This window comes from Aulonocara stuartgranti (assembly GCF_965226115.1).
Source record: "Aulonocara stuartgranti genome assembly, chromosome: 11".
Classification (NCBI taxonomy): domain Eukaryota; kingdom Metazoa; phylum Chordata; class Actinopteri; order Cichliformes; family Cichlidae; genus Aulonocara; species Aulonocara stuartgranti.
In genome coordinates, this window is record NC_138947.1 from 9,439,141 (window position 1) to 9,460,926 (window position 21,786).

The 21,786-nt window shown below is 42.8% G+C and overlaps 1 long non-coding RNA gene across 1 annotated transcript in view; it reads right to left on the reverse strand.

The window, feature by feature from the left end:
- Window positions 1-4,719: 4,719 nt before the first annotated feature.
- LOC309717196 overlaps window positions 4,720-21,786 on the reverse strand; it is a 48,155-nt gene continuing 31,088 nt past the window's right edge. The window contains exons 2-3 of the long non-coding RNA XR_014279649.1: window positions 6,866-6,925; window positions 4,720-6,176 (exon numbers count right to left, since the gene is read on the reverse strand). This is a non-coding gene — a long non-coding RNA (uncharacterized lncRNA). The remainder of the gene's footprint in view (window positions 6,177-6,865; window positions 6,926-21,786) is intronic.

A 21,786-nucleotide genomic window follows, 5' to 3' on the forward strand; every position in this document is an offset into this window, starting at 1 on the left:
TCCATAGGACCCCAAAGCGCTTTACACTACATTCAGTCATTCACCCATTCACACACACATTCACACACTGGCGATAGCAAGCTACATTGTAGCCACAGCTGCCCTGGGGCGCACTGACAGAGGCGAGGCTGCCGGACACAGGCGCCACCGGGCCCTCTGACCACCACCAGTAGGCAAACACGGGGTTAGTATCTTGCCCAAGGACATTTGGCATGCAGCCAGGATGCAGCCTGGGATCGAACCACCGACCTTCTGATTAGTGGCTGACCTGCTCTGCCACCTGAGCTACAGCCACCCCATAATACAACCACGAGCAGGATTTTATAAAGCTTCATGAGACACGTGATTTTTTTTTCTAACACAAGCTCAAATTTGCTACATTATTACACCAAAGCATAAAAAAAATCCATCTTTAGTGATGAAAATTTTACATATTTCTGGTTACTCTGGCAACACAACTTTTTGGTATTTCACCTGTCTCCTGTCCTGAGGTTAAACAAATCAGCAGCAGAACTTTTCCATGGGCACCAGCTGTTTTATCTGCTTGTTGCTATTGGAAATGACAGCACTTAGACTCAAGGGCCCTTCCTTAGCCTTGATAGACCTAGGTATCTATTCTGAGCCTCTTGGCTCTTTCTATACCCCTGCTAACAGTATGGCCACAATCTGTCCTTATCACTATCCCCACCATGGCCCCATCTCTGAGTCTGGCTCAAGGATAAGGGAGGGGAGGGAAAATGGAAAACGGTGGTTTGGATGATGTTTATGATTCCCACTCTTGCTGCCCTTTCCTTCTTTACAGCCGTCATTCTCAGAATCCCATGCCTGACTGATAATGGAACAAAGCTGCTCTCCACTCATCTGTGTGTGTCACATGTCCCGCTCGAAGCCCCCCCGCAGTTATGGTGAATAATCTGCGACGGAGCAACTGGAGCACACGGCCACAGTGCCCCTTGGCTCTGCCTTCCCAGTGCCAGCGCAGAATCCATGGCCTGCCCAGGGAGAGCAAAGAGAAGGCAAAAGACTTTCGCTGAGATCTCCCTTCCCTTTCCCCTTAAGCTCACAGAGATCCAGCCTACATGGATGGCCCTGTCTGAGGCTGTTTACTCTTAATTGAGTTGCTCACTCAGCCACTGGCCCTGGGGGACACCTCTGTGTCACTTCCTATGATTAACCTACATTTCAACTATCGTCCAGGACTGCTGCCAGATCTGGTAAGGCCATGAAGTATGCGCTGAGACATCAACAATAAATGAGCAAGGAGAGGGAAAGAAAAGGGGTGAGGAGGAGGCTAAGGTAAGATGTGACGATTACGCAGGAATAAATCCACCCATTAATACTCGCGTCTATAGATAAAACAGAGAGGAGAGAATGGAGATAATTAGGATACCTGGTAAAAGGCCCAACTTTACTGTCTCAGCAAAAGCTATACTGCATTGATGTCACAGAGCCCGTATTGAGCTGGTCAAGTGGATTTAAAAATGGCCTCTCATCAGACTAGGTTCCATTAAACAACGTTGGTGCGGACCAATTTGGGCTTTTTAGCTCTGGCCTAGCTCCAGGGGATAGGATGGTAATGTATGTAGCTTTCTGAGAGTTCATCTTAGGCAAGGTTCCCCATTTCCCCAGTAAGTAGCAGAAGATCAAAGGCTGTGAGTGAAGAGCTATTCTGTCCAGTTCTACACTGAGCCAATCAGACCTTTCATTTATTGGCACTCCAAGAAGCGGTATAAATCACGTCAACGAGCATCGACCAGAGTCTTAGTCATGAACAGTAGCTCACAACAACACATGGATTTGCTGCTATCTTTGATCAATGTGAAGTTATTTAACGGCTTTGATGGGCAACCCCTGGCAAGTACCATTGTTTTCCTTCCTGGTTTTCACAGCTTTTTCTTGCGTTCGCTCTCACTCGCTTACTTTTTCATGCCTATTTTGTTATCCAAACACTTGTGTGCGTCGGCAACCCTCTCCCTGCCAAGGCACTCATGGAGAAGTGATAGGCATGGGGAGTCTGTGGGCCAGCAACCATGAAATAAATATGGATGGTCATGAGTGAGATGAGCGAGGATCATCTGTTTTGCCATCTGCTTGTGCGAGAGTGTGGATGTAATGACTGTAGTCCTGCCTAGCCCAGCGAGCCCTCCGTCGCCGCGAAAAAATGCTTGACAGAAATGCACACATACTGGAGTCCACAAAGTCATGCAAACACACACACAAACACACACACAGAGCCCTTGCACATCCATGCATGCACACATGCACACACAAAAGAGACAAAGAAACACGACTTGTACTGTACACACTTAGTTGTTTCCCCTAAAGAGTAGAGTACACACCAGTGCCTCCACACTGAGCCACATAGACACAACAGTAACTTCCCTTCTAGGCTCAGGTACAAAGCTCGGGCTGCTGCGTGTGTTTGACTGCCTTGCCTCGTCTGCGAGCACCTGGCCCACTGTGGCCATTAGAAAGACAGGCTGACAATTGCCAGGCAGGATTGGTGTTGGTGAGTGTTCAGCTGGCAGTGTCCTACCATGTGACAGTCTGTTAGTGTCTCTGCACGAAGAACAACATGGGACTTGTGTTAGCAGCATCTCTGGGCATTGAGGGGAATAAAAAGCAGCACCAATCCACCAGCAACTCCTCCGCCACCCCTCCGCTCTGTCCCCCAAGCAGACAATCCTCTTTTTTCCTTGGATGGCTTCGTCGCTGAGGATTGGTAATAGTATGAGTGTATGTTTATAAAAAAAGAAAAAAAAAAACAGAAGAGGAAAAAAACAGGCTGTTGAATTATACATATTCCTTATGGAGGGTGACACAGTAGGAGCTCTAAGAATCAATCTTGACGCTTGGATGGAATCATAGAGCGCAGAGAAAATGGCAAACATTGCTGTGGCTCAATGGCCTGATGCTCTCATAAATATGTTTTTATGGTCCTGAATGAGTGGGGGCACAGAGATGTTTGGGGCTCATAAAGGTGTGTGTGTGTGTTTGTTAGACCTTACAGTATGAAGCTTTAAACCTGAGGTTATAAAACACTGCTAATTTAATTAGTTTATACAACGTAAAAATAAGCATTATGTCAATCATGTTCAGCATGCTATACACCATAAATCAGGAGCTCAGTGTAAGAAAAGGCGTTGATTGCTGATGATATATCATTCCTCAGTTTGTTTTCCATAGGATGGCAATACTATACACTGCATTTACCATTTATACAACAAAGTTACAAATGGCTCTGATGCGAGACAACACTCTCAAATCAAACCTCGTCTCATTTACCGGATCCTCTGTGGAGAAATTGGACATTCTGCTGCCTCTGATTTTTCATCCATCCTTTGGGTTAAGTGTTGTCTTGGGAACTCGGAGAAAAGCAGGCGGCTGGGGGTGGAGTGGGGTGAGGGAGACTGTTAAGAGGCTCTTGAACTATAGTCTACTGTCAGTGAAGAGCGCTGAATGAGAAAACTGTCCAAAAGAGAAGAAAAGAGAAGCACAAGAAGCAACAGATTCATGGCTAGGATGATTTGTTTTGCTTGTCTATACCGCCCGAAGCCACAAGCCTCCACTATCAATGAAATACAATTGAACAAAACCAATCATAGCTCCTTGCCATGCACAGAGTCATGAGATTGGAGTGCTGAAGCTGCTTTATGCAGCTTTTATGCTCTCTGTTTTTTGTGCTCTGTTCCTAAGTTGTCTGGTTTTTCTTTCTGATTAGGAATTTTACAATGTTCTCTTTGGTAGGAAAAAAAACTGTACAGAGAAACAACGAAGCAGCCATTGAGCTGTGATGTTTTTCTCCCTCATTCAGTTTGAAGCTTCACCAACTGGCACACTGTACTGCTTTTTTTCATGTTGCCCTGGCATTTAAGCTGCAGTGAAAGCACACTTTGAAATCTGTGGCTTAAAAAAAAAAAGTTATATCCATCCCTGCTGATATGTGGTGGCCACAAGACACACCGCTATGTTTTGAACCTGTGTAATTTGGTGATTAATGTTGACCCTTTCTGCCCTTTGCCTTATTTATCTCCTGTTTTATTGAACCATAGGGAATCGCAAGGACTGCAGAAACTCTGACTCTGGATGCCAATACTGTGCGAGTATGATGCAAAGGGAGTCCCATACCTCTTGCCGGCCCGTTCTCTTATGCCCTTTAGCTCTCTGATGATTCATCTGCCAATAATCAAACGTGGCTCACTTTCATGTCTTGTATGCTTCAATAAGGCTTAAGAACAAGTTGTGGATCTAAATAGCACAGGCCCAACTCTGGCACCGTCTCTATCCCTCGTTCCGCACGGGGCTAGAAATAGCCGAGATCTGGCCCAAAACGTCACAGGGAAATTTGGATTAAGTTCAGCTTGATGTCGCCTGTCTCTCCTCTGCCCAGCTTTCCACAAGCACTTTCCCAGCAGCACACTCGCATCTTTGTGGGTCACATCACAGAATTCCTGTCATCAAGGGCGGCGGGTTTTAACGTCAGGGACTGTGATATCTCCTCCCCAAGCCCTTCCCTCTCCCTCTTCCCTTCCACCGATAACAGCTAATCCTTGCCTCACATTAAACTGTGACCAAGATCAATTAAAACCCTGCCTCACCCCGATAGCAATCTCCTTCTGCAGCCTATGGTGAGGGGAGTTTGTGCGTGTCTATGTGTATGTGTGTACAATAATGTGTACACATGCGGATGCGCCTGACTCTGTGTGTATGTGTGTGTGTGTGCGCACATTTTGTGAGTGTGGGTTAAAGAAGGGAGCTATAACAGAGAGTCATCTCCATCCTCTACAGTGGGTTGTAGATGGTTGCCAAGCCGCAGGGAGAGCCTGCCATTGATTTTCATCGCCTCTTAAGCGAGATGAAAGACAATAAAAAACAACAACAGTCATGATCACAGCACTGCTGGCCATGTATGCATATAATGATTATCCATATCTTCATTAGTATTCCTTCCTTTGTTGTAATTATTTTTATGTGGCACTGGCCTTATCATTGTAATGAAAATGAATAATGCTTAAAGTGTGTTATATGTGTGTGTTGTGTGCAGAGGTGCTAAAGCAACACTGCACACTGAATGTGGGTCTGCACCAGCGTGGTTCCTCATTCTCTCTTTTCTCATTTTGGGATCCGTCCAATCGTGATATCTCACACATACACACACAGACACACACACAGGCTTCTGCCCGCCTATCGTTTTTATTTAGAAAGTTTAGTGTTAGTGGGCAGCATTTCCTGTTGCATATGGTGTGCTATTTTCATGGTGCACGGTCGCTTCCAAAATCATTGGCATAACAGCGAGACTGGTTGGCAGAAATGGGAGGCTTGGTTATGGGGTGCCAAATGTGCGTTGGCATGTGAGATGGAGGGTTGGGAAGTGGGAAGTGGGGGACGCCATGAAGATGGGGAGCGGATGGCAGTGTGCTCGGCAGGACAGGGCGGGAATAAAGGCGGAGTAAAGTCTCCAGCGTGCGGACTGGCTGCCAAGCTGACTGTCATGTTAGCCACTGGGACTGGTTGCTGTGGGCCTCAGGTTGTTTTGGTGCGCACATCAAAAGGACAGGCTGTGAACATGAAAACATAACTCATTCTCCCCTTATCTATCCCATCTTCTGCATCTCCTGCACTCAGTTTTTCCTCTTGCTCTTAGGGCCTCTTTTAGTCTGCTCTCCCACGAGAGGCACATCCTAGGTGCTGCAGAATCTTTGAGCTCAGGAGGGGAGACAACATGCCTGCAGGGTTGCCACGACAAAGTGCAGAAAGGACCCGGGAGAGGAGAGGGAAAGGATAGACGTGGAGAAGAGAGGTGGTCAGCAGTCTGAGAGGCTCTAGCCTAACTATTGCATTATCAGAGATGAGAGGGGAACTAGTTAGGCTGTATTTCCAGCTCAGAGGATTACCTAAACTAAACACAAGCTTCTCACTGCATCACAAGCCACAGGAAAAGTGCCGTCTGCCATTTTCACCCTCCCTCCGTTGTGCCTGTTTTTCATCTTTTGCACTGCTGTCAGCACTGTTTCAATTACATTCTGCAGCTTATGTCTATAGTGGATTACACCAGCTCGGTGTTCACGTGTAAGGCTCTGGGTTGGCTTGTGCTTGTAGGCTGTGCTGGGCTTTCTTCTTTTTTTATTGTCTAGTCCAAAGACAATTGTGCTGGCCTGCGAGCAGCTTCCGCCTCTCTGTAGCATAGTGGAAAAAAGAAAAAAAAATGTGAATGAGCCAAATTCAGAACAAAGAGATCCAATTTTGATTTCTTAATGTTGTTGTTGTTTTTTTTTCCTTTCCTCATTGTACCATGCTGTTTATTTTTAGTTGGTGGGGCTTTTTCTTCTCCTAGATTGGCTGTGCTTAGTTGTGACCTAGTTTATAAAAAAAAAGAAAAAAAAAGGGGGGGGGGGTAGTTTGGCCAAGCCATGGGAATCAGGGGCAGATTAACTTTCTGTTAGTTCTCCCTAGTAAAGCTCCATATGTCAGGGCTGCTGCTGTGAAAAAGAAACCAAAGTCACTAAAACAGCAAAATAACTTGTGGGGTTAACATGCCCACTTCTACTGAGCAGCTGCCTCCCCAGCATGAACAAACTAAAGGCTAAGTTATGCAGTGCTGTTGTAATAGCCACAGTGTAAATATCCAAGCAATACGTATGCATTCAGAGGCATAGAGTTACGAATGTGCCACCACGACATTGTTGATATATTGTGCATTATCTCCCTGCTTCTTATGCACCTGAACTAATCGTGTTTACTGTCACTCACTCACTCGATGGAGAATGACAAATGCAGCACAAAGAAGGTTAGAGCTCGAAATAGCTTAGCTAAATAAGAAAATAGGCATCTGTCTAGCGTTGCAGCAAAGGAGAAAATTACTTACCCTTCCTTCACCTGCTTTGTGTTGTCCAACCTATCAACTAATACCAGCAGCACTGCAAACCTGTAGAGGAAAAGTGTTCACGAAGGTCAGTCACAAGTCTTTCGGCCCCACAAACATATTCCTCTCGCCCTGATGTGTGCTATAATTGCATTTCTGAGGAAGTGCACACAACAGGATGTAGGTACCCCAACACCTCAATGCTAAAACATTCTTCAGCCTTAAAAGCTTGTGTTTGCAGCTTAGAGGTGAGTGGACAGCAGAAGGAAGCAGTGCTGCGTGTTGCTTTATTACAACTGAATTTCCAGCTCGGAGGGAATAAGCAGTCATCTCCAGTTTCTAATCACAGCAACCCCAAAACACAGGCTGTATTTCCCAACAAACACAACCTCCCATCAGGTTATTACTTCACTGTTGTATAGAATCATTTGCATTCGTGGTCAAGAAAGGGTTTTGTGCAAAGTTCTCTCCATTTATTAGATCCGCTAAAAACGTGTGAGGGATCTCTCATCAAGTCGTGCTCTGTAACTTCCTTCTTCCTCTATTTCTTTCTGTTTTTTCATCTGCCAATTTCATGTAAACACCTACATGTTAGCCACAACTGTTCCTGTAATTAAGCATATTCTGAAGTGATAACCTCATTGAATTTCAAAGCATTTACGGGGTTATCCAGCTGAAGTCGGCTTACAGAAGAAATCAGGGATCAAGCGTAAATGACAAGAGGATAAAGGGATAGGAGATTGGGGAGTAATGGGGAAGGGTGTTGTCTTCTTGTCTTGCTTTACTGCAGGCAGTGCAGGGGCTAGTTGGATGTTTTGATGGCAAAGAGCCTTGAAAGATCTTGAGGGCGTAGATTTTAGAATACTTATTTTCTCTGAGTGAAACCCTGAGCTTCGCGCACAGGAATGCATGAAACCGCTAGTATAAACACTGGACCGAGGATAGGGGCAGAATCACCAGTATGAAGTGTAGCAGTTGGGTGAGCTCCGAACATTTAAAGCAATCAGAGTTGACCCTGGTGTCAAACCTTTCTCAGGGTTTAGCAACACATTTCAAGCTCATTAATCTGCCATCAAAGCAACATTAGGAAAACAACATAGTACAAAACATGGCAAACAGCTACAATAACAAGAAGAAAGACTTGTACCCCACCTCCTCCCTCAGTGACAGTTGGGAAAACAACCACTCCCACAAAACCCCCTACCCCAACCCAGCAACCCTGAATTAGACCTAAGTGGTTAAGAAAATGGACGAATGGATGTTTAAGGGAATAAGTATGCAAACCCTACTCAAATGACATTGTAAATGGTGGAGAGAGGCTTGATTCAAAGAAGAGCCAAAGCAGTTTCCTGGATATGCAAACGTGTACACATTTGCATGGTCACACAGGATGCACAAGTGGTCACATCCTGCGTGGGAGACACTTGACATGGACAAAGTGTTTCTAAATGGACACAGGATAGGGACATTCTGAGAAAATGCGATGAATGTGATGTGGAATGAGAGCTTTTATTAACTGCGGAAACAAATACCTCACTCAGTTCCCTCGTCTGTCTCTCTCTCTGCTTTTCATTACCTGGCCTGCTTCATCTGAGGACAGTTGGATAGAGCCGCGGCCTCTGCAGAGCATCTCTGCAGGGTCCCCTCACGGTGGTCCCTCCTCCCCGCCACTGAAAAACTACCCATGGCTACTTTTAAACTTGTAGCGGATGATTAGACTTGGGTTGCATCCCAGAACACCGCTCAGCCCCAGCAGGGATTCAGCAGGGAGCATCGCAGCCAATGCATAATTTCTCAAGATGGGGGGACTCACACTGAGCAAGTGAATCCCAATCCTGCAATGGCAGACATGTGAGAAGCTTATTGAAGAGCTAAATAAGACAATATTGAGCAGATGAGAAGAAGAAGAAAAAAAATTTGACCTTTTTCCTCTTACACTCAGATGGAACACGTTTTTAAGTTATTGTGTATTATTGGATAAAGAGCTGGGGCTTTTCTATCCCTTATTTGTTGTACATCCTTCTCCCCTCACCATCACCCTCATTTTACAAAAAGGGATTCACATGAATGCACTCTCTTCTCAAACATATTAAAGGTTTTATGGGTTTTCCAAGTTTCTTTTCATTGTTTCCCTTCAGTTTTTCAGTCTAAATGCTGCAACGGCGGGCAATTTTCAAAATCTTAAGAAAAAGAAAAGCAGCATTTTTTGGAACAACAACAGCAACAGAATAATGTTATGGAGATATTTGTGGGCCTCTCTGTCTACCAAATGAGGAGATTGCAGTCTCTTTCATCCAGTTCTAATCAACGCTGAACATGTGGGAAACTAATGGTGTTTTTCTGTTTGCAAAACAGTGCTCGCTTCACCTCTGAGTGGGACAGTATACCGGATTGAACAGATTATAGGCTGTGCTGTACATAACAGCAGGTCAAATGTACAAAATGTGCATCTTTTATTTTTAATGGCTTATGAATATTTAACTGCCAGGGTCACTTAGCAAAAATCCACAGTGGAAATCAATAAATTGGTTTTTTAAATGGAAACCTGGCTAAAGCATTTATTTTCACCAAAAATACTATAAATTACCCTGAGCTTAATCTCTTGAGCACTCTGCCAGAGTGAGAAAAATAGCAATTTCTGCCAGCACTGAGTGTGTGTGAGAGACTTTTCTTTTTATGCATGGTTGAATGTGTGTATTCTTGATTTTTGTTGTTGTTGTTGTTGTTGTTGTGAGCAAGTTGGTGTGCATTTTGCAGTACTGATTGGACTTTTTGGGCTGCCTGTGTTTACAGTGCATGACTTGTTCTGAGTAGGATTTATGTATACAGTACGTGTTTACGCGACTATAAAGGCATCTTTCATTCTGTCATGCTCATAAATTTAATTTCTAAGTCAAGAAACATGAAAAAGGAATTAAAAAACAGACTTCCACTGTGACTGGATGTGAGCCAGCATACTTTCAGCCAATTTTCTTCTCCTCAGCTTTTTTTTTCTTTTTCTTTATCCAACAGTGAAACATTTTAACTGGGAGTGATTGTGCAGACCTATCTGCCAAGGGTTCTGGGGAGAGCAATGGTGTTACCATGGTACTCGCACCCCTCTCTGTGTTGTAAACAGGAGCCAGTGATTCCCCATTGGGATGATTTTGCATGCAGGTTGGAGAGAGAAAGCTGCTGGCCCCCCCAAATGCATTCCATCACCATCACCCTAAGGGTTCACTGTTGGAGCCTTATTTCGACACATAGAGAAGAGAAGGTACGGAGAGGTTTGAGGACATACAAAGGGATGGTGATATTAGGGAAAAAATGAGGTTTTCAGGGGGATGTGTTAGGTGAATGAGAAGCAGAGTATTAAAAAGATAAAGAAGGCAGATATAGAGCTTGGCGAGGATGGTAAATAGAGACCCGAGAGAACGGAAACAGTAAGAATAAAAATCAGCTGTGATTAAATGCTTTGAAGGTAAAGCTGTCTAAATTTACATACATCAAAAGTTACCCGGGATGATTGCTCTGCTGTAGCCTTGGGTGGAAAACTCATCAGCACGAGACGCCAGAAATCAGCCCAAGACAACTTTAAGCAGCACAATCTAACATCAGTAGTTTCTTCAGGGGAACGTTATCTGAGCTATCCCCGGAGGTCTTAGTGAGGCCCCATACACAGCCCTAGGTTAGTGATAGGCACTATACTGATGAGCAGTCACAAAGCAGCGTGAGTCTGAAACTGGCTGCTATAGCTTAGAAGCCGGAGTCTTATCTCAGGTTTGAATTTTTTTTATTTACTTTTTGCAGTCCAATCCTTTTTTATCTGTGTGATCTAACCTGCAATGACGAGATAAAGCTGTGCTGACTTTTCCATAAATGCACTTATCAGAGCTGTACAAGCTCTCCAATGCCAATGAGATGGGCAGCATAATCACTTAGCATTCAGTATGCATGCCTTCACCCTCACTGCCCCTGTGTTTCACACACTCTTGCCCAGAGACACACAAAGGCACAAACAAATGCAAGCATACGCTTACAGTACAGTCAAGTCACACACACACACACACACACACACACACACACACACACACACACACACACACACACACACAAAGCACAGAGCTGCGTACACAAACACACTTTTCCACTTGTGTTGCAGTGTCTACAGGCTATTCACGGTAATAGCTTGGGCTTTCAGCTTTAAGTGTGTATTTTTTTCCCTGCTCCAATCATACAATAGTGCCTGCTGAGCTGGCAAGTCAGAATATCAAACAACAAATGAAATTCCTGAGAGCCATCTGCACCAACACCAACTTGTAACATGAATTTTTCATCATTTGGTGTGGTAATATTACCTCATTAGAGTACTCAGGCAGCCATTCAATAAGCACGGTCATTCTCCCTGCCAAGACTGGATCAGCAGTTGTATCAAAATAGCTCAGTTCATTCACCACCACCCCACACACGTACATATCTTACGCTTAATGTACGTGCATTACACCAACGTGTAGTGAAGATTGTGCGTGACATGGATCAGAAAGCAAATGGGACCATGTGCCCGATCAAATAGAGATATTCACAGTGCCTAGCTGCACATAAATACTCTCAATTTTTTCTCCATCTCTCTCATACACAGTCTTTCTATCTTTTTTCCATCTACTTGTCTGTCTCACCCTGTCAGTTTCACTCATTTTTCCACTACTGCGATCAAAAGGTATCAGGCACAGTGAGGAGTGTGTGTATGAACGTGTGTGTTTGTGTGTGTATATATGTGGGTTGTGATATACATACAAATATCCCAAGCAACTCTAAGAAAGTACAAGTCACTCTGATGTGTTATATTCATTACATCCCTGGCTCTCCACCCTTATGCTCACTTGTAACCGGCAGCTGCGAGCTCTTTTGGTATGTTGAAGTCTCCTGATGGAGTCGGGAGAAATCACTATTTTCAACCTGGCTGCTATTTATTTGTGGGATGAAAACATCACAGATTGGGACACTGCAGCATCTAGCAGGTGTTCAGCACACTTGGTAGGGAAGGACTAGCTAGTTATTTATTAATTTCTCTAGCTAGGAAAACATTTACATGTCTTTGCTGCTGTGTTTTCTTGTGTGTTGCAGCAGGAGTATGTTGCTGTCTGGATTTTTTTTCTCTACTTGTCATTCAAGGTAGATTTTCTTTACTATTGCTATTTTTACAGCAGGTAGCCATAACAGTGGTAGAAGTGCTAATATGATAATAGCAGCAAGAACACAGGTTTCAAAAATCACGTGTTGCAAGACTTTATTTTAGGGAGCGTGAGCGGCGTCCCTTGATAAGAGTTATTAAGGAGTAATGGATTAGATGCATCTTTTTTTGGTGTAAGTGTGGTGACCTAAAGGAGGAGGGGGGAGTGGGGTGAAGTCCTAATGCTGTCCATTAAAGTAGGACAGTGGGTGATGCAGGCTGCACAGAGCAGAGATTAAGTATCATTGTAGATGTTTGTGTGTGTGTGTGTGTGTGTGTGTGTGTGTGTGTGTGTGTGTGTGTGTGTGTGTGTGTGTGTGTGTGTGTGTGTGCGCAGACACATTTTGCATACCTTCATGCTGTGTTGGGAAGGTCACTTTTGAAATGTAAAAGATTGCAGATTAACTAAACAAAGAGGCACCTCCTGGTAAAGCACTATCATTTGATGGCATTGCACCAATATTTGTCCTAATGGCTTTGCTGACCTGTGTACTCCTGAAATATGGCAAAAGAAGACATGCATGCATGGGAAAAGATGCAAAACAAAGGCATGAATGCTATATTGTAATATAAACTTTTTCTTATACTGAAACAAAGCATTAGTTTGGGTATTGCTCCTTTGTAGACACAGAAGTTTTGATTTGTCACACTTTAATAAGTAAACATTTTTTCCGTAATTAGGCTGGTCGAGCAAATTCTCATTGGCTGAACAATCTGCAGTGTTTGTTTCATTAGGAGAAAAGTGCAAGTCATAAATAGTTTTTCAGGATGAATCCATTAGTTTTGTCACTGAGGGGACAGCGTACCTGCTTAAAAGGGGAGTATATCGTTACAGCTTTGATGTTGCACAACCCCGTGGAGAGTGCTAAATCTAACTTGCTAACATTTACATGTGCACTGCGTTAACTCTGACTCAGCTCCAAACTAATTAACACCACATCCTAAGAAGCTGTCAGTGTGGCTTTGTTACAACGAATTGCCTAAAAGTAAACTTTGCAAACAGCAATTTTCACTGTAGGCCAACTTGGTTGCATTTAGATGTTTCTGCCAACTTTTATGTTTAAAGCTCAAAGATTTCGGAGTAAACATAACCGGACTGGCGTTGGGACTGTCCAACGCTCAAAAGGGTGAAATGTACGGTACCCCCTCCGGACAGGTTTCCAGTCCATTATAGACCTAATGATATATTATTAATATTTAATTAATATTTATTTAAGTGCACCCAGAGACAGCTTTGATGCTTCACAATCTGAAAATAGCAGCAACTAAATGTGAAGCTTTCACTCTTAAACAAAAAAAGAAAATACTATATTCATATATCACGTGAATTATGAAATGTAGTGCTCAGGATATGAGGTCTCTATGCTTTAGTCCTTAACAGTTCTTATGCTGGGATTACCAGTGAAAACATTTCTATTTTAATAAATCATACTGAAAGAGGTAGGTGCTTGCTGGTTCACTTTGAGTCTGCTTCATTCCAAAATATATCATCATATCATCATAAAATATGGCACAGGTACTAGCTTTTGTGTTTATTCCTAACCATTTTATGCTAATAAAGCTAGCAGTCAGACTGCACTCACTCCTTTAAATCACTGTGTTCGCCTCTCTTTTACTAAGTTAATCCAGTGTTTTGAATCATTAATACTTTATACTTAATTAATACATTATACTTTTTATATGTAAAAATTATATATGTATCTTTGTATATGTAAGTGTTTATCTCTGTAAATGTTTAAATGTGCCATTTGTGGTTAGTATAACTGTGAAAATCTTGCAAAAATGTTTTGGAATGTTTGTTAATTGATAATAATATCAATAAAGAAGGTATGTGTTGGCTATCAGTGTCACCAGTCAAAGTTACTTTGTATACATTTTTAGTACTATGAAAGCGTCTTATCTTTCACCAGCCATAGTGCCCTAAACATCCACAGATGTCAAAAGGAATAGATAAGAGTATGTCAAACTGATATCACCCGTATCAGTAAAGCCTTTTTTTTTCCAGGGCAACCAAGTTAAGGATTTGGCAACGAAGTCCACCTCAATCTGTTCCAGTGATATAAGTGTATATATGTTTCAACAGGTCTTAATCCACATTACACGGATTTAACATGAGATAAACAGGGATTTGAGAAGATCAGCGTCTGCTCAGAAGAAGAAAAAAATCTCTCTTTTCCTCTTTTTGTCATCCTTATATCAAGTGCAGTTCAGTTCGGTATGCGTGTGTTTAGGGGATGAGGGTGTGTGTGTGTGAAGCAGCAGACTTCTTTTCATAATCTTTTTTGCATGTTCATGTCAAATTTATTGTGGTAACAAGTCCCACATCTTTCTTCTCCCATAAGCCCTAAATCCTTTATCACTGTTGTTGTCATGTATGCTTAGCGCAGTGATGTTTCTTGCCCACCTCCCCACCCCCCGCCCACATTATGTTTGCTGTTGTAATCATCTTATTTACAGGTTATGGTCCCATAAAAACCGCCTCTCATGATCTCAGTCACAAGAATTCACTATGATGAGGCATGATGTTCATGATGCAATCAGGAAAAACTCCCTGACTAACCTGTTTTTGGAACAGCTCCTCTGGCTGCCTTTGTGTCTGGTGGAGCCTGGTGCATGCTGCCATGTCTGACTTCCCCCGACCTTCATCATACGCAACCCTACAGCACGCTGCACAGCTTCTGCTTGCCTCATGCTAAGAATCAAATCTGGCACAAGGCCGCTTAGTAACAAGAGGCTTCTGCTCGGTATGGCTTTATGTTAAGAAAGGAAATTAGGCTACGATCTGAGCATACAGCGACCCAATAAAACTACCCCCTTTTATCTTCACCACATCAGATTCAACCTGATGAGAGCAGCTCTCGGAAGAAACGTTTTTTTTTTTTCTTTTTCTAGCAGCAACCTTTGCAGAGTTTTATTTTCCCGGGATATTATGTTTTGAGTTTCAGCGAGGAAGACAGAAAAATGACGGGTTGTATAATGAAGCCTTCCTAAAAATCCACTAATACTAAATATTTGACAGGGAATAATATTTGATACAGTACACGTTTCGTGCCTATGAAGAGTGACGGTTTTTGGCCCGAGAACGTAAACATCCCAGTAACTCCACAAACAAAAGGAAAATCTACAGTAAATCACAGAAAGAAAATGGGAAGATTTGTTTGAGGGTAGAAATGCGCTCAGGAACCGTGGCTGCCTGCGTCTTGGCCTCTGTCAACCTTATTGCTTTGGTGCTGTTTCCCGGCCCCTCTCCCTGCTCCAATATGATAAGATTTACTGGCATGTCCAAATGAGTAATCTTGTTTATTCACTGTAGCTGTTTGGATCCCAACATCACCAGGAGAATTAAAGCCCCTGAATCTCAGCAGGAGGTCAAGCATTAAAAAAAAGAAAAAGAAAAAAAGGGAAATGTACTTTTTTGTCTCTGTCCTAACTCTGTGTTGGTGTTCATTAGTATTGTAACAGCTGATATTATTTTCACTGGAGCTTACTCTCTTCACTGTTGTTTGCCTCACTCTGTATGTCTTTCTCTCACTTGAGCCCTTCAGCTCTGCATGCACCTGTGTACGTGGATGCATATATGAAGCATGGGTGTGTTCGGAAGAGTGAGACGTCTGGGTTCAAATGCAAAAAGAGCTCACAAAGGATCTAGCAAGCAAAGTTTTTTAATGATCTGCTAGAAAAGTCCAATTCTATTTGGGCCAATGGTGCTCAGAAGCAGTGGAGCCGATAACCCCGTGGGTTAAGCAGGGGGGTGTGGCCTGTCACGTGAGCATGCTCTCTCTCTGGAAGAGATCTTCAATTATAAGAGGCTTGCAATCCGTTTGCATTCCCCCCAAACAACCCTTCACCTTATTCAGATAAGCCCACGCCCTTACCACTTGGTTTTATGAGTGGAATGCGCGCAGAGAGTTGATCTCTTGCTATTTTTTGCCCGTACAAATCCTCTATGCAGATCTTTCTTTTAATCTGTGTTACTTTACGGATACTGCCCTGCTTTCACCCTTTAGGAGGTTAAGATCAGCCCATAACTCAGCCCATCACTGACAAAATGTTGTGAAATGTGTCGGGCTTAAATCTATGATACAATTTCACCATCCGTCCACGAGGGCAGCACAAAAACAATCCAGAGCGAGCAGATGTAATCTTGGGATTCGGATAGGAGCGGTACGCAGTAACTGCAACACGAGCACAACCACAGCCCTGACACGGCAACGTTTCACGGTGCGCTTCGGTCCTCCTGGGTCCGACAATCTCACCATCAGCGAAGCGGTTTGCTCACCAAATCAATTCAGCAGCAAGGAAGAAACGAAGCACATGGACAAGACATCTTGGGTGACAGAGAGCTTTTATTTGCTCTGTTTCTCACTTTCACTTCCTAATAGATAGGACATCAAGATACCCGCAGGGAATTTTTTCAAAGTGTCTGTGTGAGTGGGGGCTGATGGGTGGGCACGGGGATGCAGCTTGTAAGGGATTGCATCAGCCACAGTGCTGAATGTGGATTCCTGGATTTCACTCACGTATTGTGGGGCCATTGAAAGGAAACAGGTGGCAGAGTACAGCAGGGGCGAGGGACGGGATTGGGGGGGGGGGGCTATTGTAATTAATACTGCAGATGCTGCTCTCTGCATTGCATCTGGGCAGCACTCTCATTTTCAGAAATCTCCAATTCTCTCCAAATCCCTACAGTCCTTCAGAATCCTATAAAATCTCCCTGCCATTCCTCTACTTCCCCTCCCTTCTGGACCATCACCGCATCACTCCTGCACCATGTGGCTTGTCCCAAACCATTATTTCTTCTCCATTTGACACATCACTTTATCTCCTCCTCTTGTTTTTGCTTTTCTTTGGGGGGGGGGGAGGGATATATTTAACCCACCTCCTCACCTCCGGTAAGGTCTTTCAATTCTTCAGCCCTCACCCTCTCACCCCCAACCCTCACCATCTTTGCAGAGTTCAGCAGACCAGTGGCACGTGTTTTCGCGGCCACAGTGGTAGGAAGCCCAGTCTCCTCTGATTACAGTGTGCTCAGGATTAGAGGGAATGTGCTCTGACATATTCAGTCTGGTATTATGGTAATATCCCTTGACGCTACTTCACAGGAACACCACAGCCAGGCCAGGACACAGCTTCATTCCGAACAGCATGCAGAGCACCAGGTGGAATATGGCATCAAAACTGGCTAAATAGGACTACAAGGGCTTTAGTTCTGAGGCAGAGGAAGGGGAAAAATGCACTAAGTTCCTATGGATTAAAGTGAACGTGTTAGAAGCTTTTAAATAAAACATAGGGCAATTTAGAGGGCCAGGGAAATAACCAAAATGATATACTGTATGCAATATCATCATCTGCTCTATTCCACTCCACTGTCATTTTGTGGAACTGCAACATGCAATACATTCTGGAGAGAAAAGCAGACATATTTTGATTTGCATTCATTCACACATCAAGGGCACATTAAAATAAGGGCAAAGAATTCAACAATCTTCTACTTTTTTCTCCCCTCTTATCTCACTCAGCTTGGCAAGCACTGTGCCAATGGAGCACTGGGAGAGAAAAAAAGCATCTTTGCATAAAATAGCAAGCAGGCGAAATCTAAAACAGTTGGTGAGGAACTCTAAATAATCACGCTGCTTTTGGAGATGAATGCATTAGCATAACTTAGTCCCAGTGAAGTAATCACTCGTCTCAGGGTGAGAAGATCCCCTCCAGGCTCATCTCACTCCTGCTGCTTCTATCCCCCTGAGTTCAGCCTCCGCAGAATGACTGACCCCCTGAGACTGAGGAGTAGATAGGACACGTGGCAGAGAGGAACAAGTTCAAGAACCCTTCTGGGTTTGCAACAAAGTGCCTTCAGCAAGTGATAAGATTATATGCAAAAAGGGGATAACTCCATTACAAAGCATCATTTGGTCTGTCTTTATCCCCATATCTCTGTAGGAGTGACCACATGCACTGATCACACATTGAGTACACAAATGAAGCTTTGACTATGTCAGCAGGTAACAGAGAATCAAGAGAAAAACAAAGCAGCATCAAACTAGGAGCCCTAGAAATACTTCATATCGAAGCTAAACGCATGCTTCTTTTTGTGATTGTACATGAGGACCTGACAGTAACAGCAATCTTTTTTATGTGATGAAGTGTAGTTAAAAACAAATATGCAACATATATAGCAACTTATTCCAATGTTATTAATATTAATCAGAGATTTGCGATTTGTGTCTTTGAGGTTAAGTAAAAGACTGCACTGACTCCCATGATTACTCAAATTCAAGTTCATCTGATTCTGATTTTCAATTGTCATTCTCCCCAAGAAGATTTTTCTGCCCAGCAATAATGATAACATTACGTTATCTGCGTTTTCAAAATCTATCCGTAGAAACCATTTTCAATATTCAACCGGGAGTGCATGTTGTGCAGCAGTGTTTATCTGGGCGCTACATAGCAAAATAACATCCCCATAAATGCCTGGACTCAGGGTTTCCCAGCAGATCACTGGCTTTAAATGCGATCATAAAAGTTACACAGTTCACCTCTCAATTATTCACAGTGTATATAGATGCCAGCTAAAGATTGTTACTTCAGCTTGCGGCTCAATTTAAAACAAAATAAGATTGAAAGGGTTAATGTTAGCAAACATCACCTGCACAGGCTCACTTATACACTAGTGTCAATAGGTGAGTGACCAAATGATTTGAAGCACTTGAGGCTCTGGCGCACAAACTGCTCTGCCCCTGCTGATTGGTGGTATGCATAGCAGCTGCAACACCTAACAGCACCTAACACGAAGTGGTAATCTCCATACAATTAGCAAGACAGCAAGAAATTAATTACACAAATTAGCAAAGGGAAGGCAGAGGGTCAGCAGCAGCAAGCAGACATTAAATCAAGATACGTGATGTTTGGTGAAGTTCCCTTTCCTTTCAAGTATAGATTATCCAGATTAGTTTGTCATGACACTGCTTTTGTTTCCTGTTTGGACATTTTGTTGCTGGTACTCACCATTAGCTCCTGTCTGCTTCTGCTAGCAAATGACTCATACACTAAAATCCACTTGCAGCATCATCAGCAAGCCCAGGTACACAAGCGAACCCTCATCTTGTTTCATTTAAACAACGCTGCCAATTTCCATTTCAATGGGGGATGACAGTGACTGCAAATATTTCCGTACTAGTTAAGTCTCTTATTAAAAAATGTCATTTTCACTTTCATGGACCTCAGTGAGGATGCTAATGGATTTTGACTGACCAGAGGGGGCGTTGTTTTCATTTCTTTGAATGGCTGAAGAAGAATACACGACCACCACAAGGGAATACTAAGCTGTTTGATGTCTGAGAGGAAAACCTTGAAATATTTTTTATTAAAAACCACAGTCAGTGCTATTTTGGATAGTGAGGAGACCTGGCTTGTTTTGGAGTTTATTAGACGCCTCTGCCTCAAAGTTTGTTTGCACCTGGAGAAGCTCATTGCAGTAAGAAAGGAAGGAATGCTATTAAGTTGGGATAGTATGTGCAATGATAATCTATATATGCTTCACCCAATAGAGGCTCATTGTTCTGTAAAACATGAGTTCACAGAAAAATCTGTTTGTATTATGTATAATGGTAAGTACACTGCTCTGACTAGCATAGAACTCTTCATGCAAGATAGCCTCGCTTTGGCTTTTATTGAAGTTAACCATTTGTTCTCTTTGTGCCTTAGAAAATGACCATGTTTACTGCTTTAAGTAGCATTAATCATTATATATATATATATGTATGATATCGCTGTCTTGTTCACTGATCATCACATCTGTATAATCTAAACTCAGGCAGATTAAGTATTTTTCTTGCCACATGCAAAAACTAATAATCATCGCTGTACTGCATTAAATAGACAGTGTGCGTAAGGTCTGAATTTAATTAATTGGGAGTCACTTCTGAGTGTGTTTTTAAACCTTCTTTCATTTTCTAGGGGTCAAAAAATCACCAAAACAGCTTTGAATAACAGATCCAGATACATAAGTGGGACTTCCACCTACAAAATAGGATTTTATGGGTATTTTATGTATTTAATTTTTAATGAACTCTCGGCGTGTGTCTTTTTGAATATAGTGACACAGTTCCTCTTTTTTAAAAATATCCCACAGATGATGTTTTTGACATTTCTGCCATCTGTAGTGAGATAAACAGTTGGCAGAAAGTAGTTTTCAAACTGTTCACAATGACATCTCTAAAAACGTGGCTTTTTTTTTTCTCAAAGGAAAAGCTGCTGTTGAGTTTTTCAAATTTCCTTCATGCTTTCAGTACTCTAAACCCACAACTAGCTCTGAGGACACTACACTGGCATGATCTGTGCAAATATGGGACGAGACAAGGTTATGAGAACTGTGTCTGTATGCCTCCATGTTTATGTGGGTAATGGTAACAAAGGGTATTCCCACAGAAGTTGCCTTTAATTAGATTCCAATGAATCAGACTGAGGCTAAAAGTGAATATTTCCATCAGAGCGCTGGTCGTAGGGAATACAAAGCTCATTCACTAGCGAACACTGGGAGCCTTTTGTATTTCAGTGCACATTAGCATAGTGTTCTTGAAGTTTTATGCAGTGGAACATATACGTATTTCATACAATGCTGACATTTACATCATCAAGTTGCATGACTTACATTGGCATATTGTGATCTAAAGTCTCTTCTTTCTTTCTCTTTTGTGAGCTGTATATGCTAAATAATCCATAGGGGAAAAAATACTGCATCTTTACAATACATCTGACAGTACGTTGCTTTCATGCTTATCTTTTTTCCGCCCACATAACACCATTCATTGCTTTCTTACTTCTATTTCCTTTCTTTTATTTGCTGATAGGCCTGCCTGTTGACACCCCTCATACAGAATCAGATTGTGTTTGAACAGCTTTTGAACAAAAACAGAAAAGTGGTTTTGACTTTCTGACGGTTTTCAATTTTCACAGGGTTTATCAGGGTGGAGATCTCCTACGCTGACTGATTGGTGAATCCAAGGTCCAGAGCAACCCTTAAAACCGCACATGCGTGCAGTAACATGGATGCACAAGGACTTGTGCATACTTTAAGATAAGCGATTTAAAAGAATCTGCTCAAAAGATATGTTGCTGGGCAATTTTTTTCTTGGTGCTGAAATGGAAAACAAAAGCTGTGCACAATCTCTGGCCATGTTTTTCAGTTTTCACTGCTAAGCTCGTTGGCATTGTCACTAGTCTGTCTCTTGATGGTTTGGCCATCAAGAGACAGACAAATATACGTATGTGTTTGTGTGTGTATTTTTCTGATCTGAAGTCTTGCTTGTTATCATGTCCGTGCATTGATGGCTTGCATGAATTCAATGGCAAATATGGTTTGGATGGGAACGTGTTGGCTTACTGACTTCCTGGCAAAATCGAAATGAGATGGAAAATGCAGCCAAGGATGGAAGTTGGGGATGAATGGACAATGAAAAGATGATAAAGGGTTTACTTAAAAGCAGCCAATTCTGTAAACCGTCAGATTTTTGCAGGTGTCATTGTTTAATCCAATCACTTTATGCGACTGCCATTCACTAACATATCACTGCGTCCTCTCGCTCTGTGTGCTTATGCCTGTGTGTTTCTCTGTTCCATCGTCTCTGTTTCCTCCAGCCTGAGTAAATGTCAGAGCAATCTGCTGCTCTTCCCAGACCACGCTGTGGGAGACAGACCAACCTCATCGCCGTGGCAA